Genomic DNA, 17630 nt, shown 5'->3' with positions numbered 1-17630 from the left:
TAAGGGCATCCTGAAAACCTCTGCCCAGTTAGGTCAGTGGAGGGGGTACCCATCAAATCCTGACAGCAAGGAGGAATCTGAAGACTCCTCTGAACTGCGCAGGACACAGGAGACCAGGTCCCCACATTCTGCCAGCCATTCCCAGGCTCGCAGAATCCGGGAAAACCTGGAAGAACAGACGGGAACCTCTGGGAGCAGTGCCTCTGAGTCCGACGAAGAATGGACAAGGGTTACCCGAACCAAAAAGGCCAATAAGGCAAAAAGGGCCTTGCTCAAGGACCCCTTAAAGCAGATTAAGGCGATCAGGAGCGTCATCACGCCTTACCATAAGAACGCTAAGTATTCTGTTTGGGAGCACTTAGAGTTGTTTGAACAAATGATGGAGACTTTCCATTTGAAGGACAGCCAAAGCTGCATTCAATATGTAAAGTGGACCTTCTCCCCGGAATACTCCAGTTTCTTTGCGGGGCTGGAGGACCAAAATCATTTAAGATGGTCCACCTATAAGGCGGCCATCCTGAAACATTTTTCTGTTCACAGAAATCCTCAAGAGGCTCGCAAGGCAGCCTACAATTTGCAATGTGGGGAGGATCAGGCCCCACAAGAATTTGTGCAGGAACTGAAACGTGCCTTTGCGCAGACCACCAGAAGGGTGCGCACAGACAGTCGAGAATTCGTTAATACATTTTTTCATGCCTTGCCCAAATATATCATGACCCAGCTCGTGAGGGATTTTCACGAGAAAAGATCTTTAGACTGGGTCATTGAACAGGCTACCCGCATCTATGAGGTGCAGAAGCCCCTAGAAAATAAAAGCAATGCCCAGAAAAACCCCAAAGCCAACAGCACCCCTGCTGCTGCCAAGGTGGCAGAGGTAAAGGTCACCCCCGTTTTGGATTTGGAGATGGGGGGGCCTAAAAACCTACCTGCACCTAATAATGCTAGGCCCAGAAGGTCCTCGGGCCAGTCGCAGACAGGGAGCCAGGGAGGCAGCCCCACAAATGGGGTCCCTCGCTCTCCTGACTATGTAAGTCCTCGCTACAAAGGTAACAGACCCATCCTGGGTTATGTGTGGACTCCTCCAGCCCAAGGGGGGGGATCCAGCCAAGCACCTAACCCAGGGAACTTCCCTCCAAACTTCCCACAGGAGGGCAGAAATTTACCAAACCCTGGGCAGAACTTTTTCCCCAGATATCCACCCGACTTCCAACCCCAAAATCATCCATCCTTCTTTCCTCAATTCCCTGAGCCCAGACCACTGAATCCGGGAGAGGGGAGGCCAAGGGTGGAGGGGTACCAAAATCTTCCCAACCAGGGGTACTACCAGAGGAGGGACAGCTACCCTTCCCGGGATCAGCCCAGGGGAGAAAACAGGGCCCCGTATCAGCCTGAGCGGGTTTCCCAGTTAGAGCGCCAGGTTCAAAACATGGCGCGGGATATGGGTCATATACTGAGGGCACAGCAGAACCCTCAGATCAGCATGCCGGCGCAGAACGCACCCAACTCTGGACCTGGTGCTCCAGAACAATGACGGGGGCAGCACCCCGATAACTCACCGGTTCCCAGGGAGGAGGCACAAGGGGAAGGGGGGTGTAAAGCCTTGGAGGAAGCTTCCTTCCTCACTTGTAAACAGCCCCTAGAAACCCAGGAACCGGAAACAAAATCTCTTGCCCCTGAAAGTCTGCCTCCTAAGGAGCAGAGGGGGGGTAGGAGAAACAAAAGACCCAAACAGACTCAGTTTGAGGAGGAGGTACAGATCTTCCAATTTGAGGGAGAGGGATCCTCAGAGGATCCTGGGAAAAGGATCTTCTCCTTCAAAGAGGGGGGAACTCCTCCCAAAGAAAAATGGGTCCTTAGGGATGCAAATCCAGACTGGGGAGATGTGGAGACTGAGCTACCGCCGCCCACCATCTCATCCCAGAACCAACAGCAAGAAAATCCCCTGGTTCAAACCCATCCTGGTGACTGCCTCCAAAAAGGGGGGGGCGGCCCAGAACCGGAGCCAGGGGAACCCACAATGGCTCTGATCTCCAGTTGCCAACTTTTTCTTTCAGATTCCCAAGGCTCTCCACAGAATTCTGCCCAAATCTCTTCGCTAGCGATGTCCAAAACCAGAAAATTAGCCCACCAGTTGTCCAAAAATGTACATTATCTGTGCCCCCTTGAGGAGAAGGAGGGAAGATATTATGCACCGGTACAAGTACAGGGGCAGGGTACAATCTCGGCACTGGTGGACACTGGATCTCAAGCTACCCTTCTGTCCAGAAGGGCCTTTGACGAACTGAATGCAGGAAGGGGAGAGAATTACCAAATTCCTCTCACCTCTCTTCCTGGACAACTGCAGAACTTTGACGGGAAGGAAATTCCCGTCGAGGGGACGGCAGACTTGGACATTAAGATCGGGCGACATAAGTTGAAACACCCGGTCATAGTTGTGACCCCAGAGGGCACCCCTTGTTTACTAGGGAATGACCTCCTGAGAAGGTTGTCACCCCTAATAGATTGCGTAAACAAGGTCCTCTGGACTCAGACTAGCCGACCCATAAAATTAAAACAGAGTGTCAACCATGTTAGTTTAAACGGCACATGCCACATGGTTGAACAAAAATCTGACCAAGTGGAATTTCACTTCCAGAACAACCAAATTCCAGACGTGACGGTAATAGCAGTAGGACAACAGACTGGTGATGGGGGGTCCTCTCTATTTCTGAAAATCAACCTTCCTTCCAGTCTAAAGTGGTATTCCACGCTGGAAGGAAACACTCTGAAATTCTATACTAATCCACAATCAGAAACCCCCACTCCTATAGTCCAGAAAGATGTGAAATCAGCTCAAAGCCTGGCTGATATTCAGCAAATTGGAGAGCAGTTGTTCATCCCTGTTCAGTTAAATGATGGGAAGGACTCTGTTCTCGCTCGAGTGTGTGTGAACAACGGTAAGAGCTTCATCAGCGAAGCCATGTTCCGCCAACTCCCAAAAGATCCAGCCATTCCCACCTTCAAACTGATAGACAAATGGGAAATGGAACTGGAAGCACCTGACTCCAAACATCTCCTGCCAAGCAGGTGTATGCTCAAAATCTCCATTGGCAACAAGAGCATAGTCCATAATTGTTGGGTCGTGCGAGACGTCACTGCCGCCTTTTACTTAGGCAGTGACATTCTCAATCGCTTTGCCATTAGTTTGGACCTAATAAACTTCAAAGCTTGGTCCCAATTAGCGGATAATCCCATGGGCTTTGATGATCCAGAAAAAGCATTTAGGTCAGCTCAATTGCTACCTTATGCAGTTGAAATTCAGGTTAAAGAGGAAGTCACCATCCCAGAAAGGACCCGACAATTCTCCCTGGAAGTGAAAGTTAAAAGGGGACAAGAGTTGAAAAACCCTGATGCTTACATACATCTAAATGCTTCTCTCCAACAGCAAGGGTTGGGGGTAAACCCGACTCCATTAGTCAACATAGAACATGACCCCATTCTAATAGAGGTGGATAACAGCGACTTAAAGAGTATTACTCTAGCCGCAGGCACCATTATTGGAATGGCGGTTGATGACCGACATTTCTCCATTGATCTTGTAAATGAACTGTTAGGACCCATCCCCAAGGACTGTTTTGACAGTGACAGTGATGACAACGCAACACCAGACAGGATTTTTACCCGGCATGGGGGGAACTTCCTGGTGTACACTTCCTGCCCCTATGGTAAGGAAGATGTGACCTGTGACTTCAGGAGGGATGAGGTGATTTTCCAGGTCCATGAGGGCTGCCTTTCCCACCTGAAGCCTCCGCTCCAAATCAGCACTCTGACCAGGGACTTCTCCACCCAGCTGGAGGAGGCCGCGGAGATAGCCAAACCAGAAGTCTTTCCAGGCTTCAGGCAGATGGTGGAAGAGAGAGTCAACCTAGCTGATGCCTGTGTGACTCTGGAACAAAAGCAAAAGTTGAAACAAGTTTTCTTGGATTTCCAAGATCTCTTTGCGGTAGACTCATATGACTGTGGTCGCACCGACATCCACACTACAACAATCCCCACGGACCCTGGCATGACTCCAGTGTTTGTGAAGCAATATCGCTTGCCTCTCGCATCAATGGAGTCCCTTACTGAAATAATTAAGAACCTTGAGTCCCGGGGAATAATCCGTCCAGTCCACAGCACCTTCAATAATCCGGTGCTGGGAATATTGAAGCCAAACGGCCAGTGGAGACTCTGCGCTGACCTCAGGGAGCTCAACAAACGGGTCCACACTTCCCGATGGCCTCTTCCCTACATTGACCAAGGGCTGGCCCAGATTCAGGGGTCACAGGTATTCACTGCAATAGACCTGACCAATGGATACTGGACCGTGCCTGTCAGTAGGGAGGACCAATACAAGCTGGCTTTTACCTTTGGGGGCCAGCAGTACACATGGACCCGGACTCCCTTCGGATACCTTAACTCCGGTAATGAGTTCAATATTTTCCTACATAAGGCCATGCCCGACCTGGGTACGAGGGGTAACCTGTCTTATGTAGATGATGTCCTCATCAAAAGTTCATCTGTGGAGGAACACATAGCAGAGATCCGTTATGTTCTGACACAGTTGAGGGCCGCCGGAGCAAAACTTTCCTTTCGGAAAGCACAGTGGTGTAGAACCCGTGTTAATTTCTTGGGGCATGAGATTACTCCTCAGGGTCTCTGTCCCCAGGAAAAGAAAGTGGAAGCACTTCAGAAACTGAAAGACCCCACAACTCTGCGGGAACTAAGGAGCCTCCTTGGACTGACTAATTACAGCAGAAAGTTCATTGAGGGCTACGCAGAGATCACCAGACCCCTGATTCATCTCCTGAAGGGGGGGGTCAAGTGGGAATGGGGTCCAGAACAAGCCGAGGCAGTAAAACAACTCAAAAGAAGCCTCTCACAAGCGCCTTGCCTAGCTTACCCTGTCAGAAACAAGGAGTTCTTCCTGGAGACGGGGTTCTCTAATACGTGCTTGACGGCAGTATTATATCAAAAGCATGACAAGGTCAATAAAGTAATCTCCTATGCGAGCAAAACTTTATCCTCTGTGGAGGAAAAATTCAACGATTGTGAGAAGGCACTCCTGTCAACGGTGTGGGCATTGAAGAATTACCGCCCGTTTATCCAGGGGGAACACATCATAGTGGAGACTCCACACCAGCCTCTGCAATATCTCCAAAGTGACAGAATCCGGGCCGGAAATGTGAGTAATTCCCGAATTACTTCCTGGATTCTGTCAATGCAAGGCTTTCCTGTGGAGGTCAGATATGGCCAAAACAAGAAGAGTCCCCTCGCGCAAGGTCTGGCTGACTTGCATGATTGTGCCAGAGAAAACTGTCTCGAGGACGAAAGTCTGAAAATCAAGGACAACATGGAGGCATACCTTAATTCCCCACACAAAGTCTTTGAAGAAGACAAGTGTGAGGGAATGCCCACTGTGTATGTGGATGGATGCTCTTACCATGTTGACAACAACGGGGAGAAAGAACTGGTGGCCGGCGTAGGGAATGCATGGGTGAATGAGTCCCCAGAACCCTCCGCTGGATACAAAATTGGTCCCCGAAGTAGTCAGGTGGCAGAATTGATGGCTGTGCATCAGGCCATCCTCTCTGCTGTCCAGCATCACCTCCACAAACTGGTCATAATCACAGATTCGGATTATGTACGGAACGGGTTCGTGGAGCACCTGGTTAATTGGAAGACCAGAGGCATGGTATGTGCTAACAACAAACCCTTGAAACATGGGAAGTTGATCCAAAACATTGATGATCTGGTCACCTCGAATGGGATGACCATCTATTGGAAGAAGATCAAGGGTCATTCCAAAGTAGAGGGACCAGACAAAACTGGAAATGACTTAGCTGATCAGCTGGCCAAAACCGGGGCCATCCAAGGGGATCTAATCGAGATTGAGTCCCTGTTGGGGGAAATCCAGGTCACTGCCATCACTAGGTCCCAGACAAATGCTCACAACGACCTCTCAATTGCACAATGGAGTAAGGAGACCCCTGATGCTGATTTGATTACTGCTCAGAAGGGGGATCCAATAATTGGTAAATTTTACCAGCACCTTGAGGACCCTGAGAACTTTCCCCTGACGGATACCGATTACATTGGGAAAGAGGACCTAAGAGTGTTGATGAAATGTCCCAAAATGTTCCGGATCCAAGACGGTTTGTTGGTAAGGAAATCCAAAGCTGGCCACGATCAGTGGGTGGTTCCTACCTCATTCCGAAGCCTGATGTTAAGTCACGCCCATGATGCGGCCACTGCCGGTCATAGGGGGTTTCACACAACATTGGAAATCTTAAGAGAAGTTGCATACTGGCCACACATGGGGCAGGACCTCGACCAGTACCTGAAGGGTTGCCTTGTGTGTGCACAATTTCAGCCATCATCCCTCACACACCGGGCGCCTTTACAAAAGAGGGGAATGACACTGCCATGGTCAGATTTACAAATCGACTTTGTAGGCCCTGTGATTCGCTCGGCTAGGGGGAATAAGTACATGTTGACCGTGACATGCTTGTTTACCAAGTGGGTGGAATGTCTCCCAGCCCCAAATTGCAAGGCAGAAACTGCAGCGGCCTTGATGATTAATCACATCTTTTCCCGTTTTGGTCTACCTCAAAGGATTGAGTCAGACAGAGGTAGCCACTTCACCAGTGAAGTAATGACAAAGATGTGGGAGATACTGGGGGTCAAGAGAAAGCTGCATATTGCTTATAGACCAGCTTCTTCTGGGGCAGTAGAGAGATATAACCGGACAATTGTGAGCATATTAAAGAAGTTTGTGGCAGATTCTGGGCCAAGTTGGGATATCCGATTACCTCTGGTCCTAATGGCCATCAGATCTACCCCTTCATCTGCAACCAAAATGTCACCATTTGAGTTGATGACTGGGCGCAAGATGGTGCTTCCGCAGCATTTGCTCTACAGGACCCAAGAGCAGACACTGATAAATGCCTCCACTACTCATGAGTATGTAGAGAATTTAAGGAAACACCTCCAACATGCTTTTGCTTATGCTCAGCGGAATCTAGAAAGATCGACTGATAGCATGAAGACCCATTATGACCTGAAAACTTCCAGGAAGGAATATCAGGTGGGAGACCGGGTCTATCTATACAACTTCCAAAGGAACCAGGCCAAGCAGCGCAAATTTTTGCCTACATGGAAAGGACCCTTTGAGATCGTCGATAAGATCTCCCCTGTGGCCTACAAGATCCGCATCCCCAAAGGCGGTTCGGCAGAGGGGGAAGACAAGTGGGTCCACATAAACCAGTTGAAATGTTGCCATCCCAGGCACACTCTGCAACAACTGGAGGAATCCTCTGGAATCCTAGCGGGTACTGTATCAGACTAATTCAGTTCCAATCATAAAACCTACCACATCTAGTCTCTAAAATATTGTGATTTACATGAAACTGTCTCTAGTGATGCTGTTTTTTTTTTTTTCAAAATAAGAATGTAATATTTCGTTACGATGAAATGCATATGCTGCCCCACTATCTCAACAGTGGTGGAAAAAAAAATCGTCTATGAGTAGATATTGCCGCTCTTCCTTTATCATCCTAGGAGAGATGAAACCATGAAGGATGACCAAGAAGGACGATCCGGAGACCGGGAGCAAAGACACAACGGGCCCGGGGTACCGCCCAATCTTCCCATCAGGACCGGCGAGGAGAACTGATCGATCTGACCGGATGGAGAAGAAGATGCTGAACTGTGCCATCTACAGAAGAGGAAGAAGATTATGCGGACAGACCGGTGCGTGGGTCAAAACCCTTGGGCACGCGACTCCCCATCGACCCAAACTCAAAGTGCAGTCACGTGGGGGGGCTTGTAGGGTGTCCTGACCCACGTTTAAGCTACCCTGCTACAACATTTGGTGCTGTGGGCTTAGGAAATTCAAGATGGCGGAAAACCCACATGTGCGCCGAAATCCAGGAAAGCTGCGCAGTTGTGCGCACACCAAAATGGTTACCTAACTTGCCACCCACCAGGGTAAAGAAAGGTCTTTGTTAACAAAATCCACTTTTACTGATGTCAAAAAGTTGCTGAAATCGTGACTCATTGGACCACTTTAAAGATTCAACCCTTTTTGTGGGGTTCCACATAACCATCTTACTGTAAGGAGCCCCATCAAAACAATGTTAAGCAAGGATTTACTACCATGTAAGAACCATTCCTGTTTAGAATGCATTAATCCAAGAAAATCCCAAAAATGGGTGCAGTACCAGTACTCACCACTATCCAAAAGCCGGCGTTTTAAAACCCACTGTGTGTTTTTCTGAAGGCAAGCAAAATGCCTATTTCAAACCTTGCAACATGTGCAAAATATTCACTGAACACCAGCAGACATTTAGCAGAATGGAGTTTTGTGTGCCTACAAAATCTGGGAAATGAAGAGCCCAAAAACAATGCTTATAACAAAAATGCTATGGAGTCAGCAGCTTAAGCCTAACTGCAACTGGATTTAAAACCACCAAAATCGAAAATGTTAAATTAAATGAGTGACCTATGTTTGGTGTCACATGCCTTTGTAACTGTTGAAATGTCATAGTTTTGCACTTAGAATCAGCATTCTAGCTGCATGTGTAAAATTACAAGTTATTTTAAAAGCAACAAAAAGTTAGCTGAAGGTCTGGCTTAAGGAACTTGATTTTGCCTAGCAACGGATCCCATCAGGAGTGAAACTTGAGTCACAACTATGTTCCCAGGCCAATGTTCCTTTTGCTGCTCACACTAAGGATATGCCATCTATCTGATAATTGAATTTCCTGTGCTCTGCCAGAGAGTGAACAAAGCCCTCTCCACTCAGGCAAAGGTTTTTATTACAGACGTCGTAAAAAGTGGCTTCCTCCTGGAGAAGCTGGGAGGGGCACTGCCTGTGAGAAGCAAGCTGGCTTGGCAGAAACTGGAAAGACTGGTTTCTGTACCATGTGACCTGAAAAGACACACCCCTGCAGCAAGGATATGGTTTTATAAAAAGGGGGATAATTCATAGTGCGGACATGTGAAAATTTTATAAATGATACCATAATTCTTGTGATTTTTCTGCCCACAGTTTAAGACGTGGTAGGAACCGGTGGTATGTTCAGGGGGGTTTTAGCGGAAAAGTGGATATTACTCTAAATGTGTGCATGTTAAAAATCTGAAACTTCATCAGTTAATGTCCCTACCCCCTGCACACATGTATGTAAAGTTGGGTCCATGTCGGAAATTGAAAAAGCAGTTAAAAAGTCAATTATGTACACTCTTTGAATGCAAGCTCCGAGAATGAGCAGATTTGGACATAGACATGGCTAAATTCAGCCACACCATGTATATGTAATTTCAAACAACTGTGTAACTCTGAAGTATGGATTTTGATCATATATATATTTGGGTGCACAGATGATAAGGGAGGTTGTTTCAAGAGATCATAAAATGACATCAATCTGACTCACAGTTCAGTTTGCCAATCAAGCGGAGGAATGGAAGCCTGACCAATGACGAATGAGAGGGGCAAGTCTAGTGATGCAACACACACACCCATTCTCAAGAAACAGATAAAAGCAGAGAGTCAGGACACATAGAGACATTCAATTTCATCTGCCGCTGGAAGCCCTGCCGGAAAAATCCATACTTACCTCCATCAAACTCCAGAAAGCCAAACTAGAGACTTCAATCTATCCAGAGCAGAGACCAGACCAGAGAGAAAGCAGTGCTGTGCCTAGCAGAGACCAGACCAGAGAGAAAGCAGTGCTGTGCCTAGCCGAGACCAGACCAGGCGCTGTGAGCAGAATCCGGAAAGACCTGACCAGACTGAAGATCGTGACCAAGTCGCTTTCCTGTTCAAAATCTCTTGTGAGTACTTAGCAAAACTCAGAACACATCTCTTAGTTTAAATTCATCTAATTCAATTTATTTAACCTAAGTAGAACTGCCTCCTATCTGTCACCTGTCATTTCTAGTAAAATTTGTCATTTTGAAAAAGTGTGCGTTTAAAATTTACAAAACCAAAAACGACCTTTACTAAATTACTCATATCTCCGCAACCGTTTGGGCTAGAGACTTGCAATAACTTTCATTTGGAAGCTGAGATCCCAGACTTTCCTAGGACCCCAAAACGGTAGAGATAGTCCTTGCGGTTCCTTTGTAATAGCGCTCGGCGCATCCGCGAATTTTGCCGCGATTTGCAATTTCTTCACATGTAAAAAACTGCTGCTGCCTGATTTCATTTGCCAGAAATTCGTTTAACCTGCTAACTATCCCTGCATCATTGCTAGTGTGAGCCTGGACTAATATTAACTAGATACCACTCATCCTGAACCTCTAAAAGGGAATTAAGAGCGTTTCCAGCATATTTCTCATTCATTGCTAGCACCTATCAAAGCATTTGCCTGTGTTTTCAAACTTCTGTTTAAGCTTGCTGGATTGAACTGAATTACAGTTGATTGCATTTCTGAGAACTGTGTGTTTTCCTTCCATTTCCTTGCCTTGCATCAAGGGGGGGAGGGGAGTAGCCAGAGAAAAGTGATTACATTGTTTGGTTGAAATCATATTGCGTATTTTCTGTACTGCATTCATTGAATATTGCATCCACCTGAGCCTACATAAAGCATCCTCTACCACATTATACTTTTGTTCCTATTTACCAGTGTGCTACCTTATCCATTTCATGTCAACTCATTAGTGATTAAAGAAGTGTGCTAGTGCCAGATTCTCCGTTGTTAATATTTACCATATCAGATTAAGTGTGATATTCAATTATTAATTTATTAAAAAGTGTGATATATATTTTAATTTATCAAATAAACCTTTTAAACTTGCAAAACAGAATTACTTCTTGGCTCAGTGGGGTCAGGGGGATTCCAAGAGAGGGGTGTTATACAAGGGTAGTCATCCAGAACGCATGAACTGGACCTAAAGATATATCAATAAGGGTTTTCATTCAGTATTCTAGACTAGGCGTTAACTTGGCTGTAGTGCTGAATTGAATCCTCTTACAGGAGCATATCATTTCATGACCAGTATTGTCTTCATTATACTTCTCATGGCGGTAACTGGTTTCAAGAGAAGCGTGAGCAAGCTAGTAGAAGAGTTCATGACGCGTCTTGCGTTTCTGCATTCTGAAAGCCTATGTAAAAATAATAAAGATGCACGTCCGTGAATATGCCTGTCGCCTACGTCATAGCACTGAGTATATTCTTCGTGTAGGTTGGTGTGGGAATGTCCAGTGTGTACATTTGTACAGATGTGCTTCCCGTTGTCTAGGTCGTCATGGCATCTCTAACGACGTGTAGATTTTAGTCTAGTTGATCCGTGCCGCAGGTGTCGGCATGGACAGTGCGGGCTGCTGGGCAGGCAGATGGACACATCCGTATGTTCCTGTACCAGGGTATCTGGTCGTCTGGTAAATGGACAAACTCTTCTCGTGGCGGGTGTTTGGGTCGTGACCCTCTAGGCCAAGCGCGAGAGGCGAAGGACGGGAGCCTGGTCTTCCATTCTCCCACTTCAGTCCCCCCTCTGGTCGACTTGTCGACCACAAACATATCCTTCTCGTTATCTCCTCTTACTCGCCATATCTTAGTTATTCCTCCGAGATGTCCATAGTGGTTTACATGATCTTCAAAGGACCAATACATATATTCACAGGTACCTCCAGGAGTACAGTATACCCATCTTCCTATGTAGCTCCTGGGGTTTCTTGGGTTCTCGATCTTCACTGATGGTGGGTCTAGATGGTTGGTGATTATTTGGGTGCGCAGCTTCTCCCTCTCCTGTATTATTACACCTGTATGCTGGCCGTCATCTGCTGGCATCAAGGGGTGCATTCCCACCATTTCCAGCAACTCGTCAGTAGTGCGTGCCTTCCGTGCCTTCCAAAATCTAATTATGATCAGGGTAGCTCCAGCCAATATAGTACAGCCCACTATTATTTTCAGTCCATCTGACAGCCAAGATGGCATCCATGACCATAATAGTGAAAACCAGCTCTTATCCTTGTTCACACCGTTGCTTTCATCCATCATTTTGGAGTGCATCTGGGCCAATTGCGAAACTGCTTCTGTCAGTGTACCATTGTCAGCATCATTGGCAGGTATGAACGTGCAGCATGATTGTCCTATCTTTGCACAAACTCCTCCTTCCATTGCTGTGAGAAGGTCCAATACATATCTGTTCTGGAGTGCTACCATCCTTACAGCTCGCAGCTCCTCTTTTATTGCGTTGAACCCATTTACTGTAGAATTGATGGTCATCATTAGTTCCCATCTAGTTATTTGGAGCCATTTTGCGTTTGCGTAAGCCTGTAGTCCCGGGTGTATTATTGAGGAGAAGAACATTGCTGCTCTGCTAAATAGTCTGTGTTCTGGCGGTATTGATGTTAGTGCCGTTTCCGACCTTCCCCACAGGTAATTTCCTGTCAGCGGCTCTCCTTGTCTTTTTCTTCTATTTAGGACAGTGTCATTGCTGTTGGTCCTGTGCCCTTGCTCCTCCTGAAGTGGTGCAGATCTCTTTCTTCTCTTATCCCCTTCATCCATTCTAGGAAATTTCGCCACATTGACATGCTTCTTAGGTACCACTAGTGATGGCACATTGACGTGTACCATTGTGCACACACCATTCCACAGGGGAGGCAGCGTATGGTATGCCTTTTCTCCACAGGCCCAATAATGTTCCATTATTACTGCTGTTCCCGCTCCCCCCTCAGGTAACTCCGTCACACTTGCACAATTGGTGTTATATCCTACGTCCACCTCTCCTTTATGCTGGTAGCATACCTTGGGCGCAGTCAACGGTAGTATCGTTATTGGGTCTTCATCTTCTTCTACCCACGTGAGCATTGGTACATACTTGATCCACGTCGTCCAACATCGGTGATTGTGTGTCTCGATGGTTGAGATAGTTTCTTTTGTTACCATGTTGCTGCCAATCACTCCTATCTCCCAGCTGTTGTCCAGATACACCTTTCCTGTTATCGTCAGTAGCGGCCTCTCCCAGCATCCTTGTTTACCCGGAACTTCAGTGGCGTACCAATCACATGGTAAATACTGCAGTGTTACTTTCTGTGTTTCTCCTTTTGCAGGGCCACTTGTTATATATTTGAATGCTTCAGCATGTAAACTGGTCTTGTGATAACTCAAGTAGGTCTTGAGGAAGTTGTTTTCATATGGGTATGAGTCTCGTGTTTTCCATGTCATGTGCACTACAGTTCCTTGGAATCTTCCTTTCGTCTGGAACAGTGCCAAGTATATTATGCACTGCGCTATCTTCTCATTTATTTCTGTGGCAACAAATGTTCGTGAAGCACTCATGGCGTATGGTATTAATGAGCAGACGTAGCAGCTATCCTCAGTTGTCTGCTTACCAATGCGGGTCATGTGTTGGTACCATATGTTGTTTGTGACGTGTGCTGAATCTTGTACATAATTATCAATACCTTTATTGTCTGAGTATGTGCTGCGTTTAACTCTATTTTGCTTGGGTGCAATGTTACTACTACCACCTGACGTAACACCTGTTGCAGCAAGGAACGGGGGTATATTAGGTTTGGGTGCAGCAATAAAATTGATAGCACAGCTGTACTGCCAGACAGAGGCAGCCAAAAATCCGGTGATCATCAAAATCCCTATTATTTTTATTACAACTGCTAATTTCACCGGCATTTTGCTCTTACCTTGCTGCAGTCCTGGCAGCGTATTCTTGCGACGTTAAAGTTGCCCGCCTAAAAATTCTCAGAAATGCTCGTTTTTAGATGTTAGTTTTGTTTTATTTAAGCTCTCCCTATCAAATAGTCATTCAGTGCCCAGGCGAAGAGCTGCTCCCACGCTACTCTAAGTGATCGGTCTCTTAGGACCGGCAAGTATGGGCGGAGGTGGGGCATGTAATATTCTATGGCCAGGAGGAAGGCTGTGTAGTAGACACGTACCCTTCTTCTTTTTAGGTATGTTGGCCTTTTTATTTCGTATACAAATTGGTGTGACAATTCTTCTGGGTAATTATCGTCTGGGAGTACCATCTACGCCTGGACAGTGGACTTGTTAATTAGCTCTCTACTTAACAATACAATAATACGCAGTTCCTGTATGTGCGAGAGAAAAAAGAGAACATTCACGTGTTTACATGTGTATTTGTGCGAGAGAACATTCAGTTTAAATTGCAATTATACAATAATACGCAGTTCCTGTATGTGCGAGAGAAAAAGAGAACATTCACGTGTTTACTTGTGTATTTGTGCGGCCAGTGGCTTTCAGTTTAAGTTACAACTGTCCTTGGTAGTCAATGGGCGGGGGGGGTTTTTTGCGCTCAGATGGCGGAAGTATTTTTACTCTTTGAACGTGTGACCATGGGGTGGGCAGTGTAGGGATCACCCCTTTCTTCGTCAGTTGTTGTCTCTGGGGTAGCTGGGTAGTGAATTGGGTCGTTGTCTGTGGTAGAACTTCCTTCCGCCGTCGGGGATGTTGTTGCTGTTCTTCCAATGGACCTGTCGTTGGCGCTGGGGCGGGTCTGCAGTTTATATATCTTTACATCATGTAGGTGGTTCCAGGCACGCTTGTCCTTTAGTTTTACTGCTCTTGGTGATACGTCTTCTACCAGATGTGGGCCGGTGAACCTTTTGTCGTTCCACTTCCTATTGAAATTGCAAAGTAGCAAGTGGTCACCTTTGGCAAGTTTGCACAAGTTCTCTTTTTCTAATTCTGTACTGGCGCCTTCTTCTTGATTTCTGGTGGACCCGCCCCGCGTGCGCTCGAGCTGTTGAGACACAAACACAACACTAGTAATCAAAGACGACACATATTGATACATTTCATCACCTAGTACACTCGCTGAACTTTCGTGGTCAGTGAATGCCCTTGACGTTGGCGTTAGGGGAAGGCGCATTTGACGTCCAGTAACCACCTCGTGTGGGGTGAGGTGGTGGTCGGACCCTGGCCTGTTCCTTAATTCGAATAGGGCTAACGGAAGGCAATACAACCAACTTTTCTTTGTTGTTTGTTGTATCTTTGCAACTGCCTCCTTCAATAAGCCATTCAGGCGTTCACATACACCGTTAGCCTGTGGGTGATATGCACATGCAAATTTGTGCTTTATGCTCAGCAGGGCTGTGATATGTTGGAACATTTCGTTTGCGAAATGCGGGACATTGTCTGATCTTAACACCTCGCACACTCCCCACCTGGGGAAGACCTCCCTTACTAGGAATTTGGCTGCTCTAAATGCATCTGGGTGTGAACAGGGCCCTGCTTCAATCCACCTAGAAAATGGGCATACTACTACAATCATATACCTATTACCTTGACATATGTTGATCATATCAACATAGTCAATGTGAAGGTGCCGAAAAGGTCCTTCTGGCCGGGGTATGGTACCTCTTATCACTTTTAGGGTATGACCGGCCGTAAACTGTTGACATGTGAGACAATTGCTGATAAAATTTGACACATGAGAATTTAACTCGGGACAGAACCAATCTTCTCTAATTCGTGCTGCAATTATTTCCTTGCCTGTATGGGCTGGGTGATGTAATTGGCTCAGGGCGGTATTTAAAAGTGCCAACGGTATTACAACTTTCCCAGTACCACCCTGGCGCCATAGTGCGTCGGTTGGTGACATTGTACATCCTCTTTTTACCCATATTTCCTTTTCGGCCATTGGTGCAGCCGCTTGTAATTCCATAATCTGTGTGGCTGGGAGATGGGTGTACCCTTCTCTTATTAACATCTCCCTAGCCATTCCCCTCCCTCTCCCTCTCTGTGAGTCTGTGGGGTTCCATATCTCACCAAAGTATGCAGCATATTTCGCATGTGCGTCTGCTGCTGCATTCCCTTTTGAGACGTGGTCTTCACCATTGGTGTGTGCGGTGCATTTTACTAGGGCTAGCTCTTGGGGGTCGTTTATTACTTCAATTAATTCAGCCAACAAGAGGGCATGTTGCACTGGAGTGCCATCAGCTCTCCTAAACCCTCTTCTTCTCCATTTTGATAGCCCTGAGTGGACAGTGGATGTAACATATGCACTGTCGGAATATATTGTTACACGTTTGTTAAAACTTTCCTTTAATGCTAATATTAGTGCAACTAGTTCTGCGGCTTGAGCAGAGTAATGCTGTGGTAACTGTACACACTTCATAGCCACACACACCGGCGCCTCCATCATTTTTACCACTGCTGCCCCAGTCCTCCGTATCCCATCTCCTTGATCAATAGTTGATGACCCATCAATAAACAAAAGCTCACCTCCCTCTAGTGCATTTTCTTCAACTTTTCTAGTACATGAATATATTTCATTTAGTTTGGTGCAGTCGTGGGCGTAATCTCCCTCCTCAATTATTTCTGCTAGGAACCTTGCAGGGTTAACAGTGCTACATCTAACAATCGCTAGTTCAGCCCTAGACAAAATGATCTCATAAACTGATGCCCTTTGTGTCGTTAGTGTGGACTTGGGTTTATTCAATATTGCAAATAGTGCATGTTCCACAAACAGTGTAGTTGGACACCCCATGGTTATCGCTGATGCTTTTTCTACTGCAAAAGCAGCTGCAGCGAGACCTTGTTCGCAAGGGAAGTGGCCTAACATCACGGGGTCTAAGTGACCGCTGTAAAATGCTACTGGTTTATAGCCCATGCTTGTTTTTTGGGCCAATACTGCTTTCATTACTGCTGAGTCGCAATGTGAAAATATAAAAAAGCGTCGCTCATAGTCTGGGGATGCCAGTACTGGAGCTGTTGATATCGCGTCCTTCAATTCGTCAAATGCCTCCCTCATTTCCATAGTCCACCCCAACTTTTTCTCCCCTTTATTTGCTTCCTTCAAACCCTCAAGCAGGGGTCCTATGTATGAACTGTAATCAAATACCCATGCTCTACAGTAGTTGCACAGCCCCAGAAATTGCTGCAGTTCTCTCACAGTCTGTGGTATGGGAGTGTTTGAGATGGCCTGTGCTCTTTGTGGTGCAATCTTTCTTCCATGTTGGGATATCAGTTGGCCAATGTAAAGTACCTGTTCCTGACAGTATTGTATTTTTTCCATGTCTACCTTGTACCCCTTTTCAGCCAATATAGTCAACATTTTTAAGGAGTCCTCTCTACATTTACTTTCATTTATACTGCAAATTATTATGTCATCCACATACTGTAACACTGTGCTTTCCACCTCAACGTTACCCAAATCCATCTGTATTACTCTATTGAAAATTGAGGGTGATTCACAATACCCCTGTGGTAACCTGGTATGTTTCCATTTTGTATTTCGGTAAGTGAAACTTGTCAAATCTTGTGAGTCGGGGTGTAATGGTATTGAGAAAAATGCATTTTTAAGGTCTATTACTGTAAATCGTGATGCTTCTGCTGGGATGCCACACAATATTCTGGCCGGGTTTGCTGTTACTGGATATTCTGCTTCTACTATGTTGTTCAAGGGCCTGAGGTCCTGTATGAAGCGCCAAGATCCTCCTTTAGCCTTGCGCACTGGGTACACAGCCGTGCTACATGGTGATTCTGAGGGGACCAATATGCCATTGTTTATAAGGGCCGTTATAGTTTCATATATGCCCTCATCTGCCTCTTTTGACAGTGGGTACTGCTTTACTCTTGGTAGTATGGCACCTTTTTTCAATTTTATCCGTACACCCCCTATGCTTT

The sequence above is a fragment of the Ambystoma mexicanum genome, chromosome 6q, assembly GCF_040938575.1.
Source record: "Ambystoma mexicanum isolate Mex_15411 chromosome 6q, UKY_AmexF1_1, whole genome shotgun sequence".
NCBI classification, from domain to species: Eukaryota; Metazoa; Chordata; class Amphibia; order Caudata; family Ambystomatidae; genus Ambystoma; species Ambystoma mexicanum.
Note: the sequence above shows the minus strand (reverse complement) of the source record.